The 27391-nt window shown below is 41.1% G+C and overlaps 1 protein-coding gene across 1 annotated transcript in view; it reads right to left on the reverse strand.

The window, feature by feature from the left end:
* Nucleotides 1–27391, reverse strand: part of LOC146812905 (killer cell lectin-like receptor subfamily B member 1B allele A) — a 163958-nt gene that overhangs the window by 38254 nt on the left and 98313 nt on the right. The window lies entirely within an intron of this gene.

Raw genomic sequence — 27391 nt, forward strand, 5'->3', positions numbered from 1 at the left:
AGGTCCCCGGAACTATTCGCTTTGAGACTCTGATATAGACACCTGTGGTTCATTTCCCCATGCCGTGATTATCGATCACTCTACAGACATTGGTAGAGCACATATCACTCTCACATGTCATCTCAACACGATGCCACTTTAAAATCCAACCCATTTATTGCACTCGTTCATTCACACACAATACACCATTCTTCTAAGAACAATGACAAATAAAATCCCACTTCAGAATATGCATGGTAGAGACATAAAAGTCACACCTGAAATCGGATAACACAAAATTCCAAGACCAGAACATATTACTGATTAATACCAAAAACTAGATTAAAGGAACTGTGGCTCACCCAAAATCCTCTGTGTTGTTAACCCTTTGCAGTACTAAGTGAGGGTGAGGGCTGCATAAAATGCCAGAATGAAATATAGTAAATGTGAGTGATTGCTGCACTTCATAGGTACACTTTGAAAATGAACTTCCTCTAAGCACATGTAAACCTACTCATTAAGTTATTACATCGTTTTTCAACAGTGCATCTTGCGTCGTATTCTCCGAACTGCTGATAATTAGCAAGTAGCTGTATAAGGCCTTTTAAGAGAAAGGGCAGATAGAGGGATATCCCAAATGAAAGGACAACCTATTCGAAATGCTAGAATTCCACTTGTTTGGCTAATCTGGAACAATGGAGGGCTCTTGTGGCGCAGGCTGTTCACGAGGAACATAATGGTGATGCTTCTTGCACACAGAGTAACGACTTTAGCAGCCTTTGGTTTATTCAAGTGAAAGCAGCTTCCAAAATTGAATACGTTATGTATCAGTTTATACAAATGAAACTTCATTGCAATCACTGATAAATACAATGACGTGTCATTGGAACTGGACTAAAGGAAAACCTGAAGGTTCTAGTTATAAGGATCTCAAAGATGTTGAAAATGTTGTGGTCCAATGGTGATGTCCACCAATTTCATCCTGGTATTTTGGTAGATGCAAAAGAACCGGAACCAATGTAAGGTTAAGTGCTCAATCCTTTTCAATGAATATGCATGGGAGAGGAAGAACTTGTTGTCCATGATGTCCAATACTACAGAGAGGCCTGGTAAAACATTTAAGGTTTTTTGGTCCCTGCACTATCCCTTGTGCATGACCTCCCATATCTTAAACCTGGCAGTCTCTGTGCCTTGTTTTGATATCATCCCAGACAGTCTGAAATGTAGAATCATACTGACATTGTTAACAACATTTTGTTATTTAGAAAATAATGCTTGCTTGATTTAAATCTGTTTTAGATAACATAGCCAAGCTTACGTTGAACATGAACTAGCTTTCTAAATACATTTTTCTCGTCTTTGTATTTCAATTTCAGAAAATAAGCAAAATCAAATTCATGTTCATAGTGGTGTTGATGGCCTAATAAATAAATGTAACAATTTGTATTCCACGAGGAAGAAGCTATGTTCGAGATGTACCAGCCTCTATAACAAATTCAAAGCTCTTTTTCTGAAACTGTTCTATGAGTCAAAGATCAGTTATAGTGTTTGTTGTTTTCATTTGCTGCACTAAAAAGGAGGAGTGAACGATTAAGACGGATGTTTAGGAGTTCATAGTAGTCAGAAGGTTTGGGATGAGTCAGATGGAGTAGGGATGAGAAGGAGGGAAGGGTTGTTTTCTTTGGTAGAAAAATGTAAAGAATTCATAAATATATATATCCAAGCATCTTTTGACTTGAATATAGCTTTGGCTTTGTTTGACCAATTTGCATGAAAGTTTGCCAAAAAACTGTCATGGAGGGTACTATTGATTGGGAATGTTTGGGGGTAGTCCGTGCAGTGGGGATCGAGAATATAGAGCGCGAAAAAGGTTGCATTTGTAATGTTAATTCCCATACAAATTTTTTGCCACCTCTACCGCCTGAACTGCTGAAAGGACTTACATCAGATTTAGCAGGGAGGTAGAAGTCAGTTCAAGGAAGTGCCTGTTGCTTATTTGGTGGAAATCGGTTCAGTAGTTTTTCATAAATGTAAGTTTAAAAATATACCAACCACCACTGCATCCACTTCACCTTTCGGAAATCCGTCGCACATCACCGCACCCTACAGATCCCCCGTCGCTGCTGGGGCAAAATCATCGAAGTACAACTACAGACTAACCTCGCACTCAACCCACCGACCAACCCCTCCAACCCCGACGATGGTGCAGCACCCTTAGACGATGGATGGATGACTGCGCCAACACCTTAGCCCCGCTGAAAAAACAAACCCCCAGAGACACCAGCAAGAGAGCCAACTGGTTCACCCCAAAACTCCTAGCGTCAAAGTGCACCTGAGGGAAGTTGGAGAACATATGGCACAGCGAGAAGTCGCCGGGCAGCCGTGCAGCCCACAAAGATGCCATCTACAACCACCACCACCTCATCGGGACCGCCAAGAGGACCTCCTTCAAAGACCGCCCGACAACAATGCACACAACAGCAAGGAGCCCTTCAACGTCGTGAAGGAACTCTCCAACGCCAACGACATCCCGCCGTCGCAAGCCCTGTGCGACTCCCTCGCCACCTTCTTCCACCGCAAGATTGCCAACATCCACGACAGCTTCAACCCCCGGATGACCCTAACAGACCCCAACACGCCGGACTCACCACACCCCACCGACCACGACCCCGTGACAACCTGGGCCAATGTGAGCATCGAAGACACAATCAAGACCATGGGCTCAATCCACTCCGGCTCGCCGTTTGACCCTTTCCCACACCACATCTTCAACAAAGCAGGCAGCTCCATCGCACCCCACCTGCTCAACATCATCAACCTCTCCTTTGAGACCGCGACCTTCCCTGAGAGCTGGAAACATGCCGAAATCAACGCCCTACTGAAGAAACCCAAGGCGGACCCAAGCGAACAAAAAAACTTCCGGCCCATCTCCCTGCTTCCGTTCCCAGCTAAGGTCATCGAGAAGATAGTCAACATCCAGCTCACCCGCTACCTCGAAGACAACAGCATCCTGGACCCCTCCCAGTCAGGATTCCGCAGCAACCACAGCACTGAGACCGCCCTCATCGCCGCCACAGACGACATCAGGATCCTACTGGACAAAGGCGAGACGGCGGCCCTCATCCTTCTGGACCTCTCCGCCGCCTTTGCCACCGTCTGCCAGCGAACACTACGCACACGCAGGGACCCGAGACAAGGCCCTGTACTGGACCTCCTCCTTCCTTTCCGGCAGAACCCAGAGAGTCCACCTCCCCTGTTCCGATCCGAAGCCTCCGAGATCATCTGCGGCATCCCGCAGGGATCCTCCCTCAGGCCAACGCTGTTCAACGTCTACATGGCGCCTCTCACACGCATCGCCCTACATCACGACCTCAACATAATCTCCTATGCCGACGACAGGCAACTGATCCTCTCCCTCACCAAGAACCTCCTCACCGCCAAATCCAACCTCCACCAGGGAATGAAGGCCGTCGCCGACTGGATGGAGGATAGCCGCCTTAAGCTGAACACAGACAAGACAGAGATCTTCATCCTCAGGCCCAACCCCTCAGCATGGGACGACTCCTGGTGGCCCGCATCGCTGGGGACACCCCCCGCACATACCAACCACGCACGCAACCTGGGAGTCATCATCGACTCAAAACTCACCATGACCAAACAAGTCAACGCTGTCTCCTCCACCTGCTTCAACACCCTCCGTATGCTCCGCAAGATCTATAGATGGATCCCGACAGACACAAGGAAAACAGTCACCCAGGCCCTAGTCAGCAGCAGACTCGACTACGGAAACGCCCTCTATGCCGGAGCCCTGACCAAGCTAATCAACAGACTGCAAAGAATCCAGAATGCCTCTGCACGCCTGATCCTCGACATCACGCTCCGCGACCACATCACCCCCGACCTGAGGAACCTGCACTGGCTCCCCGTCGACAAAAGAATCTCCTTCAAGCTCCTGATCCACGCACAAAAGGCACTCCACAAGACCGGCCCAGCCTATCTCAACAGTCGACTCTCTTTCTACGTACCCAACAGGAAACTCCGCTCTGCATACCTCTCCCTGGCTACCGTCCCACACATTCGTAGAACCACAGCCGGAGGCAGATCCTTCTCCCACAGCGCCGCCAAGACCTGGAAGACCCTCCCCCTCAACCTACGACAAACCGAAGACTTTCTAACCTTCAGGAGACGACTCAAGACCTGGCTGTTCGACCAGTAGCAACAGCACTCCCCACTCCCCTCCCTCAGCGCCTTGAAACCCTTGCAGGTATGTAGTGCGCTTTACAAATTATTTAATTGATTGATAGTGATATCTCTGGCTGGGGACATTTCACAAAGGTTTTGAGCTGAATCACAAATGCACATGCCAATGGGAATGCTCTGATTGGCTGGACGCAACCTGAATAGAAAGTTGTGGCTGCCATTTTATCTATTGGGAACGATTCCAGGGGCTGAAAATCTGTGTGAAAGCCCACATAAGGTGTCAGGGTGGAGTACTCTGACCCCATGGTTGAGAACTCGAGGTGTTAGTGACAGAAGTTATAGGTATAACATACATTTTTTTAATCGTGTGCGATATTCGACACAACAACGCGACCAACAGCATGTCCCCCACGTACCATTGGGGGACATCGCGACTATCAATGTTGTAGTGAAAAGTGGTGAAAATATTAAACATATATCAATGAATCATTAGTATTCATTGTCATAGAGATATTGATAAATGTTTTTGTAGATGTTATTTATATAGTGAGTTATCTAATGTGATGGTTAGAATTAATTATATAGTTATCATTTTTTAAGGTGGTGGTGGCTATTGAATTCCTGCTTTTGCTTTCTGCATACACAACGTACCTGTGGGATCACAATGACCGACATCATCACAATCTCCGACCTCACCGCGAAAACAGAAAACAGAAAATAGGTTTTAGAGATGGTTGTTCTAGAAATACAATAGAAAAACATGAGTTTGAAGTGTACAGTAATACACCTCTAATGTATAGAATATTGTAATGTGTGTGCATAAATGTGTTTTCACTGCGTGGTAAAGGTGCGATTGTCGCGGTTGCGTAGGGCAATGTTCAGAATGGATTTTTCTAAATATTATGTTTGGATGTTTTGGTGACCATTGAATGTCTGCTTTTGCTTTCTGTTTTCGTGACGTGTCCGCGGTGATTGAAACGTTGTCAAAAAGATTCCCAAAAACTAAAGAAAAAAAAACCTTTAGAAAACAAACACTTCTCAATATTTCGGATACTAGGGTGGCTCTGACAAGGGCCATTGTGCTTGTTGTGTTTATGGCAGCTACACATAAAACCGGATGCAGAGATTCAGGTTACTTAGAATTACCCTGTTGCCTTCATCTGTAAAGTGCACTCCATCATTTCATTAAAATCAATGCATGTCATAACGCAAATTGTTGTTATAGATACAGCCCATGTGATGGTGTCTGGGGAATACAGAAACAGTTTTATTAACATGTTTCCTGGCTTTGTCAATGTGTGGACAGAATTGATTTGACCACTTCCATTTCTGTCTTTAGCATATATTAGGGTACACCAATACAGAGTGAGGTAAAAGTGACATCAGTTCTGCAAAGGTTTCATTCATTAGGATGTCCAGCCCTACCCCAGTCAATTATATAATAAAATAAAAAATAAATACATAATTATATGAGTGCATGAGTAGAGCCTGAGTGTTTCATTAGTGCACATGTGTGCCTCAGTATTTCAATGACTGCATGGGTTGTAAGTGGGTGTTCATATGGCTGCATAGGTTTTGCGCAAGTGTTATAATGATTGCATAGTTACAGCCTTGTATATTTAGTGTTAAATTTAAAAAAAAGTGTAGAAGAAGGGGAGATGCAGTGACACAGAACAAGTTTGAAGGGTAGTTGATAAGGCCTTTGCTTTGAAAAGGAAGCTTTTCATTTTGATTCTAAATAGAATGAAGACTCTTGACAAAATAGTGTTGTGCATGAGGAGACAAAAGCAGAAGAAAAGATTATTGAATAGAAGTAATAGTTGACAGTTGACAATGGACACATACTTCTTGTACAGAGGCTTTCTTTAATGAAGCAAGCTATCCCCAGGATAACAACTGAGTTCATTCTATTGATTAGAGAGGACGATGTTCTGAAATGTAGAATGATAGTCCTATAGCAAAAGAAGTGATGGTTCTAAGAAATGTAGAAGAAGTTATTGCAGAAGAGGTACCGGGAAGGGGAAGTCAGGGTACTGTATACAAATGGAATTGTAGTAGTCTTTCTAGAATTAGACAGCAATTCTTCTAAGGCAAAGTTTAAAACACAAAATAAGTTACACCTCTCAACAATACGAACTTTAGGTAGAAGGCTGTATTATGTGAAAACTCCTATTTTACCTTCACTATAAATAAATAGAGCACTTTTACATGGTAGTTTGGCAGACATAGAAAAGGTCTGTGATGATGAGCAGTTTCATTTTTTGGTCCTGAGCAGGATTCAGGGAAAATGAAGAGTGGTTAAGAGGAGGAGTTGCAGAACAACACACATATATTACAGTTGATAGTTTTAAAAAAGAGATTACAAAATGTAACATAGTGTTCTGTAAAAATAGTATGCTTGTATATGTTGTTGATGCACTTACTAGAAGATTTAAACACAGACTGTTGACTTATATTTAAAATGTGAAGAAGTACATTATATTAACTGGCAAAAGTTACCTGTGTATTTATTTGTAGAGGGATAGCGTGACTTTCTATACAGCAAGTTATATGTAAGTAGTATTACAATAAACCGGAAGATAATACAATTAACAACACATAGATATTAGATACCCATTTTTTAAGATAATAAAATGCCTGCTAATGTAGAAAAACTATGAAGAACCAAAAATAAAAAATAAAAATCAATATTTATTATTCTTTCCAGCATTGCAAAGGGCTGTTATGGACTGCTCTCTAGCACTCACTAAAACTTCATAATCCATGCAGCATGCTGCCATTGGGGAAAACACTGGAGGCAAATTTTGAAGTTGAGATTGGACTTTTGAATGGACTCTGCTTCGTTGTTGTTGTGTTGCTATTGAAGTCGAGGGTCCTTCAGCTTTGCGTTGCCTTCTTGCTGCTCACTATGAACTCCTCTTATGAAATGTGAAAAAAATAAAAAAGGGGGAAATAATGCCATGTATGATTATTGCAGCTTTGTGTACAGCTGTAACACACTGCTCGCCAGCTGTTATAACAACACTACAGTCCATGCAATACGTGGCCATTCTTGAAAACTCTGGAGCCATATCTGTTGTAGTAGTCTGTACCTCTCAAGGGTCTTTCTGGCCGGGAATTGTTGCTGCTGCCACTGATGTAGATGGTCTTCCAGCCTCCCTCTGCTTGATCGGCAGTTGGAGGCATTTTCTATGATACGTTTTATGATGATATAACATGAAAGTAGTCCCACATGAGACCCCAAAAGGTCTCCAACCAAAATCTACCACCTGCTAACAATAATCTTCCGGAAAAGAAGATTCAAGGAGGAGGAGTGGGTATATAGCACCTATTAATTTTGCTGAAAAGTATATCGTTCAACGATATTCCCTACTTTCACGTTCATGTGATGTTTTGAGATTGTGCATTGCACTAGTTTGGCAACAGCTTTTAATTCCCCATGAGTTTGGTGACAATGGGTAGTTTGATAGGTGTTTGATTTGATTCCTAGATTTGTATAGTGCACGTATGCCCAAGGGCGTCTTGGTGCTGGAATTGGCAGGAACGCTGAAGTTTGGCAGGACCTGGAGATACTAATACAATATATGAGCAAGTCAGTTGGCGAATAATCATGTTTACAGCAGTCTTCTAAATGACATGAGCGATGTGCTGCTCTTTATCGAGATCGGTAAGAGGTTCCAGGTTTTTGCTGGTAGTTATGTTCTATTTGTGAGTTCAGATGTTGAGTTATTTTTTGAAACTGGTCTTTTTTTTATAAATGTGTTGTTAAAATAAAAGTAAACCAATATGTTACTAAACAGATAGTCTCAATCTTTCTGTAAAATGTGTCTATATATCTGTTTTTCACTTTATTTGAATTTGTAACTACTGATGTCATTGCAACCTCTGGCGTTGCTGTGAAGAGGGAAAATGTATTTCTGATTTTGTTATTTCGACAAAGGAATACAAAGGGAAAAGTTAATTTAGTATCTTACTAAATAGCTACACTGAAACGTTATGGAAAATATGTCTATATATGTGCTTTACACTCTGTTAAAAACACACAGTATTCGCAGTCCATCCTTGGCAATTGCACTCATATAATCATACAGGCACTACCTCTGCAATCATCAAGGACGCCCTTACTCCATCACTTTGCAAACGTGCTTCCTGCTGGCATAGTACTAGTTGGGGGATGAAGTCTCCTTGGCTATTGGGGGTATTTAGGGGCCAAGTTTCCTTCTTGTTACCTCCAGCAAGTCCCACACAGTCAATTTGATAAGAATTCTTTGGGAGGCCAAACCCCCTTTCTGCACCATTCTGCAAAAACATCACCTAGCTTACTACTGGTTGGGAAATAAAGTTGTCTTGGATGTGAAAGGACCTCGGGGATCAAAAAGCCCTCCTGGTACTTTCTCTAAGTCCTCGACAAGCGAGATTTCTGAGATCTGGTCAGAGGCCCCATCCCCCTTTCCACACCTTTCTGCAAAACTTGGAAATTCACTGGAAAAATCTAAGGTAAGTTATAGTTAAGCATTAGCATTTAAAAAACCTTAGAAATTCACTGAAAAAAACACAATGGCTACAGGACTATCATAGTTAGGAAATAGGATAAAAAATATCTTGGATATTCATTGAAAAAACCAAAGGCTACAAGGACGTTATAGTTAGGCTGATATTTCACTCGCACGAAACCAGAGAAATTCAGCAGTCATAGTTAGCTAGCCTAACTGTAACTCACGCCCCATAATGCACTGCTTATGAGCTCACATATTACATCACTCATTACATGGTCATTGATATCACTGATGACATCTCAAATGACATCACTGATGACATCACTGATGACATCATCTACAGAATCTCTGACACATCGCTCACACCCCATGTAACTTTTCAAACACCCACTCCAACTTTCACTCTACCATTCTCAAAACCATTGATACAGCCCTATCAGTATTTACATACCCACTCGCTGATTCCTAGGTCTACACACACATCCACTCATTCACCTATACAGCCGCTCATACACCCACTCACTCACTAGTACAGCCACTGACATATCCATGCATACACCCATACAGCCACTCACACACTGTCAGACACTCATACAGCTACTAACATACCTATTTACTCAGCCATAGAAACAATCACACAGCCACATACTCACCTATACAGTTATACACACATCAACTCATTAATTCATAGAGATAGTAACACATTCTTACTCACCTATACTGTTACTGACACAAGTACACACTCACCCATGCAGCTTCTTTCACAATCACTGACTCACACATACAGTCACTTAAAGACTCCAACGCTCACCTATACTGCCTTTCACATATGCAGTTTCTCACCCATAAACCACTGACACATCCATTCACTCACGGACATAGCCATAAGCACACTCACTCACCCATACAGCCCCTCTCAGATGCACTCATGAACCCATAGAGCCAGTGATTCACCCACTCAATCATCCATGCAGGGAATCACAAACCCCCTCACCCACCCTCACAGACACTCATACACCCATACAGATACTCAGAAAAGAAATCAATAACCCACACAGCTACTCATGTACTTACTCACCAACCCATGCAGCCACTTACACACCAACTGACAGACTGATGCAGACATTCACACAAATTAGTCACTCACCCATACATTCACTGAGGCACGTATAATTAATCACTCACTTATGCAGTCAGTCACACACACACACACACACACACCCACGCACACACACACACACACACACACAGGCACACACGCACACACACACACACACACTAAATCATCCATTCAGGCAACCATACCCCACTGATTCATCATGACACCATGCTGTATAAATATTTAGCACTCATAAACATTTTAGAAACACTCACAGTCACCAGATGATGTCATCATTGATGTCATTTGAGATGTCATCAGTGATTTCATCAGTGATGTCACTGACCATGTCATGAGTGATGTAATATATGAAGCCATAAGAAGTGCATTGCAAGGGTGTGAGTTATAGTTAGCTCAGCTAACTATAACACCTGAATTTCTCTGGTTTTGTGTGAGTGAAATATCAGCCTAACTATAACATCCCTAAAACCTTTGTTTTTTTCAGTAAAAAATAATATATATATATATATATTATCTACTGGCGGTCACCAGTAGATAGTTATAGTTAGGACCGTGTTTCCATAGGAAATCCGCAACATTCTATTTGGAATAACTTTGGCGCCGGTTGACGAATCCTCGCGAAATTTTCAAAATAGGTGGGGCGCTCCGCGCCCCTCCTACCCTGAAAGTCTCGGGGGGATTCGTCAAGCGGGGGCTGAGAAAAAAGGGGGGTCCCAAAACGCATTTTCCCCATGCAATTTTCCATAGGGACCTTTAGTCCAAGGTACAGCCCGAACGGCTGAACAGAATTACTTGAAATTTGGCAGAGAGGTAGTCCTCAGGTCAGGGAAGCACCTTTTGCAGGTCTGGTGTCAATCTGTTCAGTAGTTGCTGAGAAAATCAAAAGTAAAATCATATATATATGTGGGCGGAGCCTAACCACACATCTCATCCTGAGATCTGATTGGCTGTCAGCACTTCATCCAAGAAGTGTTGGCAGCCATCTTGGGACCAATATACATGATAGCACCTCATTAAAAAGCATTGCAGTTAATAGAAGGTTTTAAGACTTTAGTTACATTATAAATCATTTGTTGATAGTACCATACACATTTTAGGAATTGTGATATGTTTTAAGGTGATTTCACCATGTGAAAAAGCCTTCTGCTGGGATATCATGATTGAGAGAAAAATATTTTCTCATGCTTTTCCCACAGAGGTTTGGAAGGTGATCTATAAGCTAAACTGAGAGCTTATTTTCTGTAAATTCACATTATCTTTCTCAGTCATGTGAGAATGAAGTCTGACATTCTCAGTAAAACATGTACATCCAACAAGGGCAGAGACTGTCAGTTGATTCCTTTGTGTTCTACTGCAGCTTCCCAGAGTGTTCCAAAGAACAACTAGAGCGCTAACAGTCCTACTTATGATAAACATATGGCACACCTGAAGCCATCTTGCTTGGATTAAAGTGGTAACTCTTAAAACATTTAATTTAAAAAGGAACAAAATGAGGGGGTTCATTTTTCCATAAAAAGTATGATTAGTGCTGCAGAAAGAAAAATTAGGGCACATTTTGAGTGACTTCTCAAATCCTCTTCTATTTCATTAAAAAATTCTGACATGCAGACTGAAACATGCACTTTCAATACCAGCAGCAGTTTTCCCTGGTGAGCAGTAGCTTTACTACAGTGATCTAATGAGCAAAAATAGTGCTAACATTCTGAATTTATGGCAAATGTGTGACACATCTGAATGCCTTCTTGATGGAATCAAAGTAAAAAACTGAAAGTATTTCCTACTGAGGAGACTGCAGTAAATGAGGAAATTAGGAAACTTCATAACAAATAAGTCTCCCAAGATGGCCACCAGAGACAAAAGAGCCCAAATGTAGCCCAAATATCACCCAGATTTTGGAGAGCGCGAGATAGCACAGGCCCTAGAGCTTGCTATGTGATATGCGCCTTGGAGTGTAATATGCACAGGGCAGTGTTGTGTAACCTAACTAGTCTCTAAAGTTGTAATATAAAATATGTGCTGGGGAGTGTAACGTTGCATATGCACTGTGACAAAGATATGGATCCCAGATTGTAATATGTATGGCATAGCACTGTGCGTTATAACATAGGCATCGAGGAAGGCACGTTAGATGGGGCAATATAACCCGTGCAAAGACAAGTGTGGCATGACATATTCACGGGGTGGTGTTACAGTGCACATGGGCTAGAGAGTGTCATAGCATATGCACTAGCTAGTGGAATACAACACAGAGTTGTGTGGCACTCAGCAGGCAATGGTGGGTGTAACACAGCATTGGGCTCTGCCAGGAGCGCGCTATGACTCTCAAGTGATGTTCGTCCCCTTTTCAGAGAGTAAAATAAAAAGTATTACACATCCGGCAGTGGATGTGTGTTTTATTAACCGTGAGGGGGGTTTCTTGCATAGTTTTGGTCGAATTTTTGTCGAAACCCCTTTGAATGGCTTGGTGTGCATGTGTATTAAATGTGCCCGTCAATAGCTACCCATGTTTGTATAAATAAACGACAAGGGTGTCTACCGGGATTAGGCACGGTAGGGCATCAGACATGTCAGAGCTTCACTAGTGGTGTAAAGACATTCCACGTGGATTCATTGTATGCATAGTCGCCTTTTAATGAATATCACGCAAATCGTCATGGTGATAGGTACGTACGGTTTGTCCAGCATGTCCTAGGTGTGTCTATATATATATTTTTTAAAAATAATAAAAAACAGTGGCTGGCCCTGCGGATTGGGGTCAAAAAAATATAATTAGGAGACAGGCCCTGGGGGATGGGGTCATCAGGGCCAATAAATTAGAATAAGAAGGGGAACGACACAGCCCCCCTTCTTAAAAAATTAAAATAAATAAAAGACTGGCATCGTGCCGGAGGCCACGGCTTCTCCTTGCAGCACTCTGCAAACGCGCCCCCTGGCAAATTGCAAGTTGGGGAATTAATTCCTCTTCAATACTGAGGGTCCCTGAGGGCCAACTAGCCCAACAGGCATCTCCAGTATGCGCCAGGGAGCTGCGCTGCAGACAGGTGTTCTGAGGCCAAGCCCCTTTTTACACCTCTCTGCAACGCAGCTCTGTGGCGCTTACTGGAGGTACCTAGTGGTCTAGTTTGACCCTAGGGACCCTTAGGATTCAAGGGGACTTAATCCCTCAATTTAGAACAGCCACAGGGCGCGTTTACACAGTGGTGAAGGGAGGGGACGGGGCCTGAGGTGACGTGTGCAAACACGCACTATGGCACGTTTTAAATTGGGGATATAATTTCCCTTCAATACTGAGGGCCCCTGGGGGCTAACTAGCCCACCAAGTGCTTCCAGTAAGCGCCACTGAGCTGCATTGCAGAGAGGTGGTCCAGGCCGTGCCACTTTTTACACCTCTCTGCAGCGTAGCTCTGTGGCACTTACTGGAGGTACCTAGTGGGCTAGTTGGACCCTAGGGACCCTCAGGATTCAAATGAACTTAATCTCCCAACTAAAAACGGACACAGGGCGTGTTTACACAGTGGTGAAGGGAGGGGACGGGGCCTGAGTTAACGTGTGCAAAAATGCCCTGTCGCCTGTTTTAAGAGGTAGTTTTAATCCCCCTGCCCTATTATATACTAGGGGCTTACAGAGGAGGTCATGCTAATCACAGGGGGAACCCCAACGCATAATGTTCCCTAGTGTATGTAGGTGTTTTCACTGTATTCTAAGTGTCTTTTAACATAGCACTGGCTCTAGGACTGGTTAGTCAGACTCAGTTATAGTTAGTTCAGCTAACTATAACTCGCGCGCCCGCAATCCACTGCTGATGACGTCACATATTACATCACTCATGACATGGTCAGTGACATCACTCATGACATCACTGATTACATCTCAAGCTCTTAGCTGAACTAACTATAACGGGGGAATTTCAATGGTTTTGCACGAAATGTCCAGCTAACTATAAAATGTGTGAAACCTATTGTTTTTTCAGTAAATTTGCAAGGTTTTTTAAATGCTAATGCCTAAGTATAACGTGTGTGAAACCTATGGTTTTTTCAGTGAATTTGCAAGGTTTTTAAAATGCTAATTCCAAACTATAACGTGTGTGAAACCTATGGTTTTTTTAGTGAATTTGCAAGTTTTTTTAAATGCTAATTTCTAACTATAACATGTGTGAAACCTATGTTTTTTTTTAGTGAATTTGCAAGGTTTTTTAAATGCTAATTTATGTATGTATTATTCTATTTTGAATAACTTTGGCGCCGGTTGACTTATTATTATATTTTCTTTATATTTATTTTACAATAAACTATATATATAGTTATAGATTGACTGTATCCTGTGATATAGAATGGCTCAGCTCTTTTTTTTTAATTTGGATAAAGTTGAACAGCATAGTTAATATCTTCTATAAACTTATAAACAGTTTAAAATGTTTTTTTTTATGTAGGGTTTTTCACGGTGCGCGCACCGTGCGCGCACACGCAATTTATTTATTTTTTTAAAAAGTATTTTTTTTGCTCTTGTGGGTCCTTTTGAGACCCTGTGACAAGGCCTAGGGCATTAGGAAGTGTCTTCCGTTACTTGTTTTCACGTTCCTAACTTTTCTCATTGGCTATCGGGCGCGCACCCCGCGATTTTTTTTTTTATAAACAAAATGTTTTTTTTTTATTTACGAGGTCCTTTAGGGACCCCCTGAGAAGGTCTAGGGGGTCAGGGAGTGTCTTCCCTGCCTCCTTTTCATGTTTTAGAAATCTGGTTAAAAATAATTCATTTCCGATGCGTGCGTGCACCGTGCGCGCACGGCAAGTCATGTGATTACGAAACAACACTTTTCATTGGTTCATAGTAGTTTCTGTTCCAGAATCTTCAAACACCACACCCACTCCCCTCACTATTTCTTCTTATTTCCTGGGACAAGGAGCTGAACAGCTATCAATTTTACATGAAAATGGCAGAACAGCAGTCTACTTCAGGGAGTGAGGAGGAGACCTTTGTGGTACCACCAAGGCAGACCAAACAAAAAGACTCTTATATCTGGAAATTCTTTACCTTTCCAGAGGGCCAAAAGAAGGTCAATGCACCGAAGGTGACATGCACTATTTGTGGAAGTGTGTTGTCCAGAGGAGATCCCACCAAGAAAAACTCGTTTAGTATTTATACAATGTTGAGACACTTCAAGACAGTGCATCCTGTATGTTATGCTCGAGAGACAACTAGAGCCCTAAGAGACAGCCCTCCTCCTGCTCAGCTGAGCACATCATGTGCGGCCGCAGATTCTCCATGTACCAGGTCACCGGACATCCGCCCACTTTTCCAGAAGGTGCACATACATTGTAATGTGTGCAATGCTGTTCTTTGCTACGGTGAGAGCAGTATTAACTTGATTGAAAACAAAATACAGCAGCACACATGCTCCAGCCCATAATTTTTTTCATTTATTGTTTTTGTTCCTGTTGAACAGTTTTTCATTACCAGTTTTTTTTGGTGCTCTAAAAAAAATTAACAAAAATACAAAATTGTTTGTTAAAAAACTAAAAAAAAATACAAAAAAAGACAAAAAAAAATGCTCTTTTCAGAACTCACTTCACTTCTCCAAGAAGAGCTATATTCCTAATATACTGTGTTGTAATTTTATTGAATGAATGTGTAGTGTATACATGAATGATTGAAATGATTGAAATGACTGAGTGAAGAGGAGGAAAGGACTGACAGAATGAGTGAGAAAAGGAAAGTATGATCAGTCATGAAAGGGAAGAGAAAGACTGACTGCAACAAAAGGACTAAGGGCAGAGGATACAGGTAAGAAGAGTGAATGAGTAAGGGAATGGCAGTGAGTAATGGAGAGTGAGGGAGGGGGAGTGAGAAAAGGGGATTAAGGGACGGAGATAGGAAAAGGGAGTAACAGATGAAGCGGATGAAGTACAGCAGGGTAAAGGGATTGAAAGTAAGAGAAGTGGAGTGATGGTGAGATAAGGGGTATCAGGATTAGAAAAGGGGGTAAGGGAAAGTGAGAGATGGGGAGTGAGGGGATGGAGGGATTTAGGAAACTGGAGTGAGAGAAAGGGAGTCAGGATTTCAATGAGCAAAGGAGAGTGAGAGAGAGTGAAGGAAAGAATGTGAAAAGGTGAAGGGGTGTGAGATACAGACAGGAGGAAGTGAAGTAGGAGAATAGGAGTGACTATGAGTAAAGGATAGTGACAGTTAGGGAAGGTGAGGGAAGGAGAATGACGGAGAAGGTTAAAAAATTAACATAGATGGAAAATGAGTGATGGAGAGAGGAGGAGTGGTAGAAACAGAGATGTTAAGGAAATTAAGGGTAAGACAGACAAAGGGAGAGAGACAGAAACAGAGACAGAAAGCAAGGAACTGAGAAGGAGTAAGGCAGTTAGAATGACTGAGACATATGGAGACAGGGAGAGAAACATGGTTGAAAAAATAGTGATGGAGGCAGTAAACCTAGGGGAGTAGTAGAGAAGGAGTGAGGGAGTTATGAAAGAGCAGTAAAGGAACAAGAGAGAGGGAAGGGGAATGAGAAAAGCAGAGTGAGGAGAAGTGAAGAAAAGAGAGCATGAAAATGAAGGGGTGAGAAATACAGATATTTTAAACTTACCTGACCAACAAAATAACTTAATTAGAAATAAATGGGGTTTTTTAATTGCAAGAAAAATGGATTCAATTTCCTAAATTTTCTTTCTAGATCTGAAAAAAAATAGTAATATTTGACAATACATTTTAGAAAACAGTACACATATTTTCATATTTTTTTGTAGGGTTTTTCACGGTGCGCGCACCCTCAATTTTTATTAAGTGCGCGCACCTTGCGAGCACCGCGCAATATTTATAATTTTTTTTTTTTTTTTGGGGGGACCTTAGGGGTCTTTCATGGTCCACCTGAGAAGGTCTAGGGGGTCAGGGACTCTCTATCCTGCCCCCTTTTCACGTTCTCCACTTGTGTTTTTAGCTCTCTTCTGCCTCTAAAACTCAAAATGGCGGCTGGAGGGTGCGCGTACGCTGCGCGCACCCCACGATTTTTTGAAAAAAAATAAAATGTTTTTTCACCCTTCGGGATCCTTCAGGGACCCCCTGACAAAGGCTAGGGGGTCAGGAACTCTCTACCCTGCCCCCTTTTCACGTTCTCCACCTTTCTTTTTCACTGTCACACACAAAATGGCATCCGACACTTCCTGATTTCAACCGATTGGAATGTTGGCTGACATCTAACCACCAATCAGAATTACGCTTGCGGACATTTAGTGCGAGCACCGTGCGAGCACCGTGCGTGCACCGTGCACGCTTATAGATATTTATGTACTTTTAACTGCAATTTTCTCAGGAACTACTGAACAGATTGACACCATATATGCAAAAGGCACATGCCTGACCTGAGGACTACCTCTTTGCCAAATTTCAAGTAATTCTGTTCAGCCGTTCGGGCTGTACCTTCGACTAAAGGTGCTATGGGAAAATGCATGGAGAAAACGCGTTTTGGGACCCCCCTTTTTTCTCAGCCCCCGCTTGATGAATCACCCCGAGACTTTCAGGGTAGGAGCTGAGCGGAGCGCCCCATTAGTTTTGAGAATTTCACAAAGATAAGTCAACCGGCGCCAAAATTATTCAAAATAGAAATTTCAGATTTCCTATGGGAACTCGGTCCTAACTATATCTATCTACATATATAGATGACGTATTCTGTATCTGGAAAGGGGAAAAAGATGATGCTATGCAATTTGTTGCCAGTTTAAATGCAAATGACTGCAATTTGACATTCACATGCACAATAGAAAAAGAAACAATTGAATTTCTGGATGTGATTGTGAATGTCAATAATGGCAAGTTGAAAAGCAGGCTGTTCCGAAAACCAACAGCAGGTAACAGTTGCATGCTGACAGCTGCCATCCAAAAAATGTGATTCGCAGTATCCCATATGGTGAACTTTTAAGGGCAAAGAGAAATTGCAGCACACAATCGGATTTTGAATTAGAAATGTCAAACATGAAAGAAAGATTTTTGGAAAGAGGATACTCAAACAAGATAATAAAACAAGCATGTGCTAAGGTAAAAACAGTTTTGAGGGATGACCTTCTAGACCCAAAAATTTCCAAAGAAGACAAAGATGAACCAATCAGGTTCATCACCGCATATTCTAACCAGTCATGGCAGGTTAGAAATTGTTTGAAAAAATATTGGCATGTTCTAAACATTGACCCAGTTTTGAAAAAATCAGTGGGAAGTCAACCAAAGATTACATTCAGGAAATGTCCAGCTCTCAAAGACCTTCTTTGCAGTAGTGCTGTAAAAAATGAAGAGAAAAATTGGAGAGAAATAAAGGGATTTTATACATGGAATTCATGCAAAGCATGCAAAAATAGTGTGAATCGAAAGGAATTCCCTTTATCAAAAAGTCACAAACCATACGTGATTCCAAAACATTTAACATGCAAATCTGATTTTTGCGTGTACGCTTTGTGTTGTCCTTGCCCACTTGTATATATTGGGAGTACCATTCATCAAGTGAAAAAACGAGTTTTAGAACATACTAGGGCAATTACCAACGAGGACAAGCAATACCCAATTGCTAGACATTTTAAAGAAATACATGGGAAAAATGTCAATGTCCTACAATTTTGTGCCCTGGATAGAATTCCTAAATCAGAAAGGGGTGGAGACAGAGTGAAAGAATTACGAACATTGGAGTCCAGAATGATTATTAAGTATGACACCGTACAACCACTAGGTTTGAACAAGGATGAAGAAATGTCGGTTCATTTGGGTTAATTGAATTCCTGAAACGTGCTGCATATTGAAAACTCAAAATGTATTGTATTATATTGTGTAAATGAGAAGCCACAAGTTTGTTTTTTAACCTTTCACATATACCATAGTGATTGCACAATTTTGTATTTTTTGTAGGAGACCAAACTGTCAGCATACCGCTAAGAAGATTGACTTACAGAGGCACAATGAAATTATGATTTGGTTGGATTGAAATGAGATAATTATTAGAAAAAAGAGTGATAACTACGGCCCACTGGGGCAGAATATGAGGAGTTTAAGAAACAGCCCACTGGGGCTTAAAAGAAGATTGCGATATAAAATATGTACACGCATTATGAAGCGAGATGGTTAAAACGTGTTGTTTTGTAACAACCGTCTTCGTGTTGAATTTTGGGTTAAATGCCCACTGGGGCAGGACTTAATATTATTCTCTAGTTTTGAGATAAACTCGCATAATATACATGCAAAGTACATTTGTGATATAGTCGCATATACTAGAAATTGAAAACAGTGGCAATAACAATATGTTCAAAATAATAACCTTGGAAATATAACCATTACAAAATGGATGCCAAGTTTGAATGTCTTTGATATTGAGTTGGGGCAGGTAGTCCTACTTTTACTTTTATGTTTTGTTTGAACACTATATGTTTTACGTTTTACAAACTACTGATTACCCGTGACCAAGGTGCGGCTGCACCGAAACGCGTCGGGCGTTTGTTTGCCATTTCATAAATAAAGAATCACGCTTATGGAACTGGGCTCAAGATTGCTTTTTTACCGCGAAAAGGCTTTGTTTGAAAATTTCAAGGAGGATCGCTACCTCGCTTGAGCCCACCACCGCAAAAGCGGCAGGGAAATCAGCGAACTGCATAAAAGATATATATATATATATATATGTGCATGTGTATGTGTGTGTAGTATATATATATATTTAGCATACAGAGAACCACCACTGCCGCTTCCACTCGCCCTGGGTGCCTCTTTTGCACGGTGGTGAGCCGCGTTTGCATGCAGGTACCATTGTAGACCAGAATTGTGTCTGACGACACAAACAGGAGCACACACAAGGATTTGTGATAAGAGCTTTCTTTATTCCAGTGTATCCCCCCTTTGCTTTATTCCTGTGTATCCCCCCTCAGCACTGACAGACGCGTTTTGCCATTACGGCTTTGTCAATGTCAGTTTGTCCATAAAAACACCACCATTCTAAAGTGAAAAAAGTGCAGTGAACGCGTGGAAGACATAAAAGATGGCCTAATACATACATAATGCATTGCTTCTGTGGCAACCATCTTAAAGCCTGTTGTGGTGCCATAAGAAATCACATTAGATAAATATCTAAAAACATAATTCTTCATATCTCCTTATTGTACTGGTACATATTTTCAACAATTATATGTGACAATCATACATTTTGTTATTGACTATTAGCCTCCGATAATTTGTGAAAGTAGACAAATTTTTAAGCCGCACTGTACCACAGTTCATCGAAAATAACATATATCTTATATCATCATATCAGCAATAGGGCATTGAGAGCCAACATCAATGAATTGTCCTGAGCTTCTCTATTTATAAATCATACCTTTTGCTTACGGGGCTTTAAAAACTTATTTTGCATTGAGTACATTTCTACTGTGATAAATGATATCGCCCTGAATGGGCATATGATTCTAACACGTGGAGATAGACAATCACATGTTTGAGCGACAAGAAGGTGCATTTCTAATTGTGTCTTTTATGCATTTGTGCCCTGAATGGGCGAATTATCTTGCTGTTACTGAAGTTATGTAGAGGAAATAACACAGGTGTAGATACTTCCCTAGGTAGACATGCTTCATACAATGGATCCTAAGTTTATCATTACAAAACTGATAGACATGTTTCATTAACTTTCAGAGGTATAGTATGACAATAAGAACCATTAGTCCAAATGTGCCCACAACTCTTCGTCATTATTTAAGCCCTGCGGAGCCATTGTGCCAAGCTCTATGATATATCTTGACTCCAGTGAGCATAATCTCCTGACTCTATCCCCTCCTCTCTCATTTTTGGGAATTTGGTCTAGGCAATAGAATTTTAACAGATCACGATTACTCGGATGGACAGTCTCAAAGTGACGAGCCACCGGATAGGTGCTGTCCTTTTTGGCTATGGTGCGCATATGCTCCAGTATGCGCTTCTTTGCAGAGTGTATAGTACTACCTATGTACTTTTTTTGACAGGGACACTCTAAGCAGTATATGGTGAACTCAGAGTTGCAATTGAGCAGGCAATTGATTTTTCTTATGGATTTAGACCTATTCCCCTGTATCTCATAGGTACTCTTCTTGTGACTAAATTTGCAGGCTTTGCATTTTAAACACTGGAAAAGTCCCACAATTGGCTCTTCTCTATGTACAGAGGACACGTAATGGCTTGAGACTAAATGATCTTTGATGGATTTTGCTCTTCTATATGTAATAAGGGGTTGTACAGAAATTACACTTTTCAAGACATTTCCTGTTTTAAGTATATGCCAGTTTTTCTTAAACATCTTAACAATCTTGGAGGATTGCGTGTTAAAGCGTGTTATCATACGTACTGGCTCTATCCCTTCCAAAGTATCATTAGTCTGATCAGATTTAGGCATCAACAATTCAAGTCTAGATGTCTTTTGCACTTTATTTACTGCCGTGCGGAGGGTATTGTCAGAATAGCCTCTAGTTCTGAATCGATTTAGGGCTTCATTCTTGGCTATCTCAAATTCCTCCTCTGTTGCGCAATTGCGTTTAATGCGCAGCATTTCCCCATAGGGGATATTGTTGACCGTGCCCTGGGGTGGAAACTTTTAGCATGTAGCACGGCATTGCCAGCCGTAGGTTTCCTATAGAGCCGGGTCAAGATTTTCATATTTTTCACATAGACTTATAGGTCTAGATACACAACTTGGGTACTGCTGATATGGCCACTGAATTTTAGGTTGAGATCATTATTATTTTAAAATGATATATATTCCTCCACTGAGGAATATGAGCCCTTCCATACAATGAATAATTCATCGATATGGCGGGCCCAAAGTATGACACTTTCCAACCATTTCTCCGGGGTATCCCTCCAGGCCACATGCTCCTCCCACCAGCCCACAAAAAGATTTGCGCAGCAGGGGGCAAAGCACGTGCCCATCACGGTCCACCATTGCTGTCTGTACAGCTGTCCTGCAAAAATAAAAATGCTATTTTCTAAACAGAATGTCAACATTTCATTGTGTTTTTTTAGTTTAAGTAAACGCTTCTCTAGGAACCATTTTACAGCATTGATTCCTTGATCGTGATTTATGCCGGTAGACAGACTTGTAATATCCAACATGATCAACAACATATCAGGTTCCCAATTGATTCCTTTAATGGACCTCACAAAGTCCTATTTGTCTCTAATGTAGGAGCTAACCCAGGTTGCCAAAAAATAATCCAAATAGATTGAGCAGTTTTCAAGAAGGCTATTTATTGATGCAACTGTTGGACGTCCCGGGGGCCAATGAATGTCTTTATGTACCTTGGGGAGGTGGTAAAAAGTTGGTACAGTAGGGTACTCACAAAATAAAAAATTAAATTCATCAACATCCAACAGCCCCTCATCTCTCAAGGTTCGCAGGAGTTGGTGAAAAGTTTCAATACATGTGGAGTAGTCCTTTCTTTCATGAGTGATGTAATATGTGACGTCATCAGCAGTGCATTGCGGGGGCGCGAGTTATAGTTAGCTGAACTAACTATAACAGGGGAATTTCTAGGGTTTTGTACAAGGGAAATGTCCAGCTAACTATAACGCCCCTGAAACCTATGGTTTTTTCAGTGAATTTCTAAGGTTTTTTAAATGCCAATTCCTAACTATAACGCCCCTGAAACCTTCGTTTGTTTAGTGTTACCTACTGGCAGTCGCCAGTAGGTAGTTATAGTTTGGACCTATTTTCCATAGGAAATCCGCAACATTCTATTTGGAATAAAGTTGGCGCCGAATCTTTGCAAAATTTTATAAACTTTTGGCCAGCTCCGGTCCGCTCCTATCCTGAAAATTTCACGGTGATTCGTCAAGCGGGGGCCGTGAAAAAAGGGGGGTCCCAAAATGCGTTTTCCCCATGCAATTTCCCATAGGACCTGTTGACGCAGCTACAGCCCGAACTGCTGAACGGAACTACACCAAATTTGGCAAAGATGTAGTCCTCAGTTCAGACTCATGCCTTTTGCTTAAATGGTGTAAATCCGTTCAGTAGTTCCTGAGAAAATTAGAGTTAAAAAGATAGATATATCTGGGCGGAGCCTAACCACACATCTCATCGTGAGATCTGATTGGCTGTCAGTACTTCATCCAAGAAGTGTTGGCAGCCATCTTGGGACCAATATACATGATAGCACCTCATTAAAAAGCATTGCAGTTAATAGAAGGTTTTAAGACTTTAGTTACATTATAAATCATTTGTTGATGGTACCACACTCATTTTAGGAATTGTGGTGTGTTGTAAGGTGATTTTACCATGTGAAAAAGCCTTCTGCTGTGATATCATGAATCATGTTTGAGAGAAAACTATTTTCTCATCCTTTTCCCACAGAGGTTTGGAAGGTGATCTATAAGCTAAACTGAGAGCATATTTTCTGTAAATTCACATTATCTTTCTCAGTCATGTGAGAATGAAGTCTGACATTCTCAGTAAAACATGTACATCCAACAAGGGCAGAGACTGTCAATTGATTCCTCTGTGTTCTACTGCAGCTTCCCAGAGTGTTCTAAAGAACAACTAGAGGGGGCGTGGCTTAGGCGCCTACGGAGATGGCCGCCGGGTCTCTGAGCTCCGCGATGGCGTGAAGCGGCGAGGTGTCTCCAGGTTGTTTTGCCGCATCGTGGGTGTACGGTAACCTTTGAAGATAGCATCGGAAATGTGGCTCCGCGATGTGCGCTGCAGTAGCAGTGTCTGGTAAGCTTTAAAGCATCTTTTTCGCCTCAGAATCGGCCGCGATGCACTCGCGGCCGCCATTTTGTTTTTCTCTCTGAAACGCTGTTTCCACGTTCGCTGCCACAATTACCTCAGAAAATTCCTATTTTTTGCGGAAATGTCTGTTTTCTTTCTTTTTTCCTGCAAAGACTGCCTGCACTATTATTTTTAACGTACCATCTTCATGGTTTTGGCTGGTCCTATCCTTTTTGTGAGCTACTGATATATTGCCTCCTCTGACAATTTTCATGCTGTGTGGCTGATTCTTACTTTATTAGTAAGCTGATCGTCTTGGGTCCAATTTTGACGCGACAGGGCTGTCACTTGGTCGCTTCGCAGGGCTAACAGTACTCTTTGAGGCCACTAATCTGTGGATTGAACTTTATGAAACTATCTTCAGCATTTTTTCTTAGTGGTGGAGTGTCTTGTCCTGTACGTGGTGGCTTCACACAGCTAGATTTTACTTTAAAAAATTTGCTGGATATTCTCTGCTTTCATTCTGCAACATGGCAACTTCTCAGAATAATCGTAGAGAGGTTCCACAGGCCAATGCTGCCTCTTTGGACGACTTCAATCCTTTTACTATTTTACAAGAGAATGCTGATGATGTCTCCAATGATCCTGCAGTTACAAAAGGTTCCTCTCCATCTACGTCTCGAGCGGGCGCCAAACAAGGATCTAAAATTCCATCCTCAGTCCCTTTCACGCCTAGGAAAAGAGGCAAAGCGAATCCTCCTTCTCCGCCGAATTCTTCTTCATCCCTTTCGTTGGAACTTATTCTTGAAGAGATTTCCGCCCTCAAGCCCTATATGGAAGAGACTAACATTCGTTTACAGAATTTGGAAGATAACTGGTCCCACACTGAGAAGCGTGTTGATGCTTTGGAGAAGAGAATTGACTCTGTTCAAGACTTCACTATGCAAGTTCCTCTTCTTCATAAAGGGGTGGATCACCTTAAACAACAGATTGAACAGTTGGAAAATCGTAATAGGCGTAATAATTTACGCATTTATGGTGTGGCTGAAGGTCTTGAAGGTTCTAACGCTATATCCTACTTTCAGTCCTTTCTTCCAACTCTTCTTGGTCTTCCAGAGTCTCCGCCATTAAATATCCAGTGTGCGCACCGTTTGGGTCACCTTTCCAACTCTGCATCTTCCTCAGTGAAACCCAGAGGAATAATTTTGTATTTCTTAGAATATACGGATCTTTTCAGAGTACTGCAGGCGGCCAAACAAAGAGGAAGGATTTCTTGGAATGGTTCTAATCTCTTTTTTGCTCAGGACTATGCTAAAATAACTGCTGATCGTCGGAAGAAATTTCTGGATATGCGACCAGCCCTTCGCAGTCTAAATGCTCGTTATGGTTTATTTCATCCATGTCTTTTCAAAGTGAATTATAATAACAGAACAACCAATTATGAGGATCCTGCTGTACTTCAACGATTTTTGGATTCTTGTAAAGGAGTCTCTATGGACACTTCTAAATCATAACATGCTGTACTAATTTTTGTTTCTATCATTTACCATTTGTTTCATATTTGTCCGCAAGTGTGAATTCTTATTTTTCAGTCATTCTTTGTAAGTCTTGCTGTTAGTATATTGTTTTTTATATTAACCTATATCTTATTTTCCCCTTTCTAGGTTGTGGTTTCTTTGCTCCCTTGCTTCCAGTGTTCCTTGGTATACCTGGATGATATTCTCTGTTTGCTTCTCGTCCCGTGACCTCTAGCCCGACGTTTTGGCCCTCCCCATGTGGCTCCACCTACCCCGACACTCTTGTTTCTTGTGTGGTATGTTTTTCTCGTATTGTATTAATTTATCACTTGTTAATTTTGTTGTGTTCTCTTGTTTCCTTTCTTTCCTTACTCCTCAATTTTATCTCTTTTTTAAATTTTTCATCTATGTTCTTTGTATACAGCGTCTTCTCTCTTATTTTCACTCTTTCTTCTTTTTCGTAATCTTATATATCCCTCACTGCTATCTTTTTATATTAACTGTTGAATACCTTACATTGCTTTTGTATATATACTTGGTATACTTTGTCAAAAATTGTTTCAATTTATTTGATATGAAATTGTAATGTCGTTAAATATTATGTCTTGGAATGTTAAAGGTTTGGGTTCTCCTATCAAACGTCAAAGAGTTTTGTCACATATTGCGAATTTGAAAGGAGATATTGCTCTTTTGCAGGAAATTCATTTACCTGACACTGAAATAATTAAACTACGGAGGAATTGGGTAGGTCATACTTTCGCTTCACCTGGTTCAGGAAAACGCAATGGCGTTGCTATTCTTTGTCATAAACGCCTAGATGTTCAGCTCGTAAAACAAGATCATGATTCTGACGGCATATGGGTTGTGATTTCTTTACTGATTAACAAAATTCCTCTCACTATTTTTAACATTTATGCTCCCACTATTCACGATAAAGTGTTCTGGCCTCAAATCCTTTCCCTCTTAATGCAATGCACTGATGACTATTTGATTTTTGGTGGGGATTGTAACATGATTGTTGACCTCTTTATTGACAGGAACTCCAAATCTAGATTTGTCCCTTCCTTTATGCACTCTCAATTCACTTCCACTATCTCTCAAAGATCTCTTGTAGATTCTTGGCGAATTTGTCACCCCACATTACAAGAATATACTTACTTTTCTCCTGCTCACTCTACGCAATCTCGAATTGATTATCTCTTCATTTCCAAAGCTTTACTTCAACACATTTCTCATTCAGACATAGGATCTATTCTAATTTCTAATCATGCTCCAGTTTCCTTAAGTTTGGATTTACTTCCCCCTGTTAAAGGTACCAGACTTTGGAGATTTAATAATTCTCTTCTGTTAGATCCTAAGTTCACACCGGCCTTTCTTGATTTTGCCTCCTTATGTTTTGAGACGAATGAAACTCCTCAAATGTCTCCTCAAGTTGTATGGGACGCATTTAAAGCTGCTTCTCGGGATTTTATTATTTCCTTTGTTGCTCATAAGCGACGTGCAACTTCTTTTTCATCTCAGGCACTTACTCTACAAATTAAAAACCTGGAACACCATTACTATCTAACAAAAAGCCAGTCCATTTTGGAGGAACTTATTAAGGCCAAACTTTCTTCCATAGAATTTTATACCCACTTCTCTAAGTTACTTTTTCCCAAATTATTACAGTTATTTTTGTTTTTTATATCTTCCCAGGGATCTGATGGATCTTTTCAAGAGGCTTTGATTTGCCTCCTTCCTAAAGAAGGTAAAGACCATACATTGTGCAAAAATTACAGACCTATTTCCTTAATCAATTTAGATTATAAGATTTTTGCGAAAATTCTTGCGCTTCGCCTCGAGAATATTCTACCACATCTTATAGGTAAAGAACAATGTGGTTTCATTAAGGGTCGCCATCTTTCTGATAACACTCGTCTCTTTTTCAATGTCCTAAGCAAATCTTCTTCCCATAAATCTTCATTAGCTGCTGTGGCTTTAGATGCTGAGAAAGCTTTTGATCGGGTTAATTGGCAGTTTATCTTTTCAACTCTTACCTGGTTTGGTTTTGGTCCAAAATGTCTCTCTTATGTTTCTATGCTTTATTCTTTTCCAAGATCTTTTATTTTAGCCAATGGGCTTGTCTCCTCTTCTTTCCCTCTTCTCAGAGGTGTCAGGCAAGGTTGTCCTCTTTCTCCCCTTTTATTTATTTTGGCACTTGAACCCTTCTTATCTAAAATACGGACAAACAAAGCTATTACTGGTTTTCCTTATGGTAGTAAACAGCTAAAACTCTCGGCATATGCTGATGATATTCTTTTATTTATCTCTAATCCTCAGACCTCCTTGCCGACTTTTCTTTCGGAAGTTTCTGCCTTTTCCTCAGTTTCTGGATATA

This window comes from Triturus cristatus, chromosome 7 (assembly GCF_964204655.1).
Source record: "Triturus cristatus chromosome 7, aTriCri1.1, whole genome shotgun sequence".
In the NCBI taxonomy this organism is placed as follows: Eukaryota; Metazoa; Chordata; class Amphibia; order Caudata; family Salamandridae; genus Triturus; species Triturus cristatus.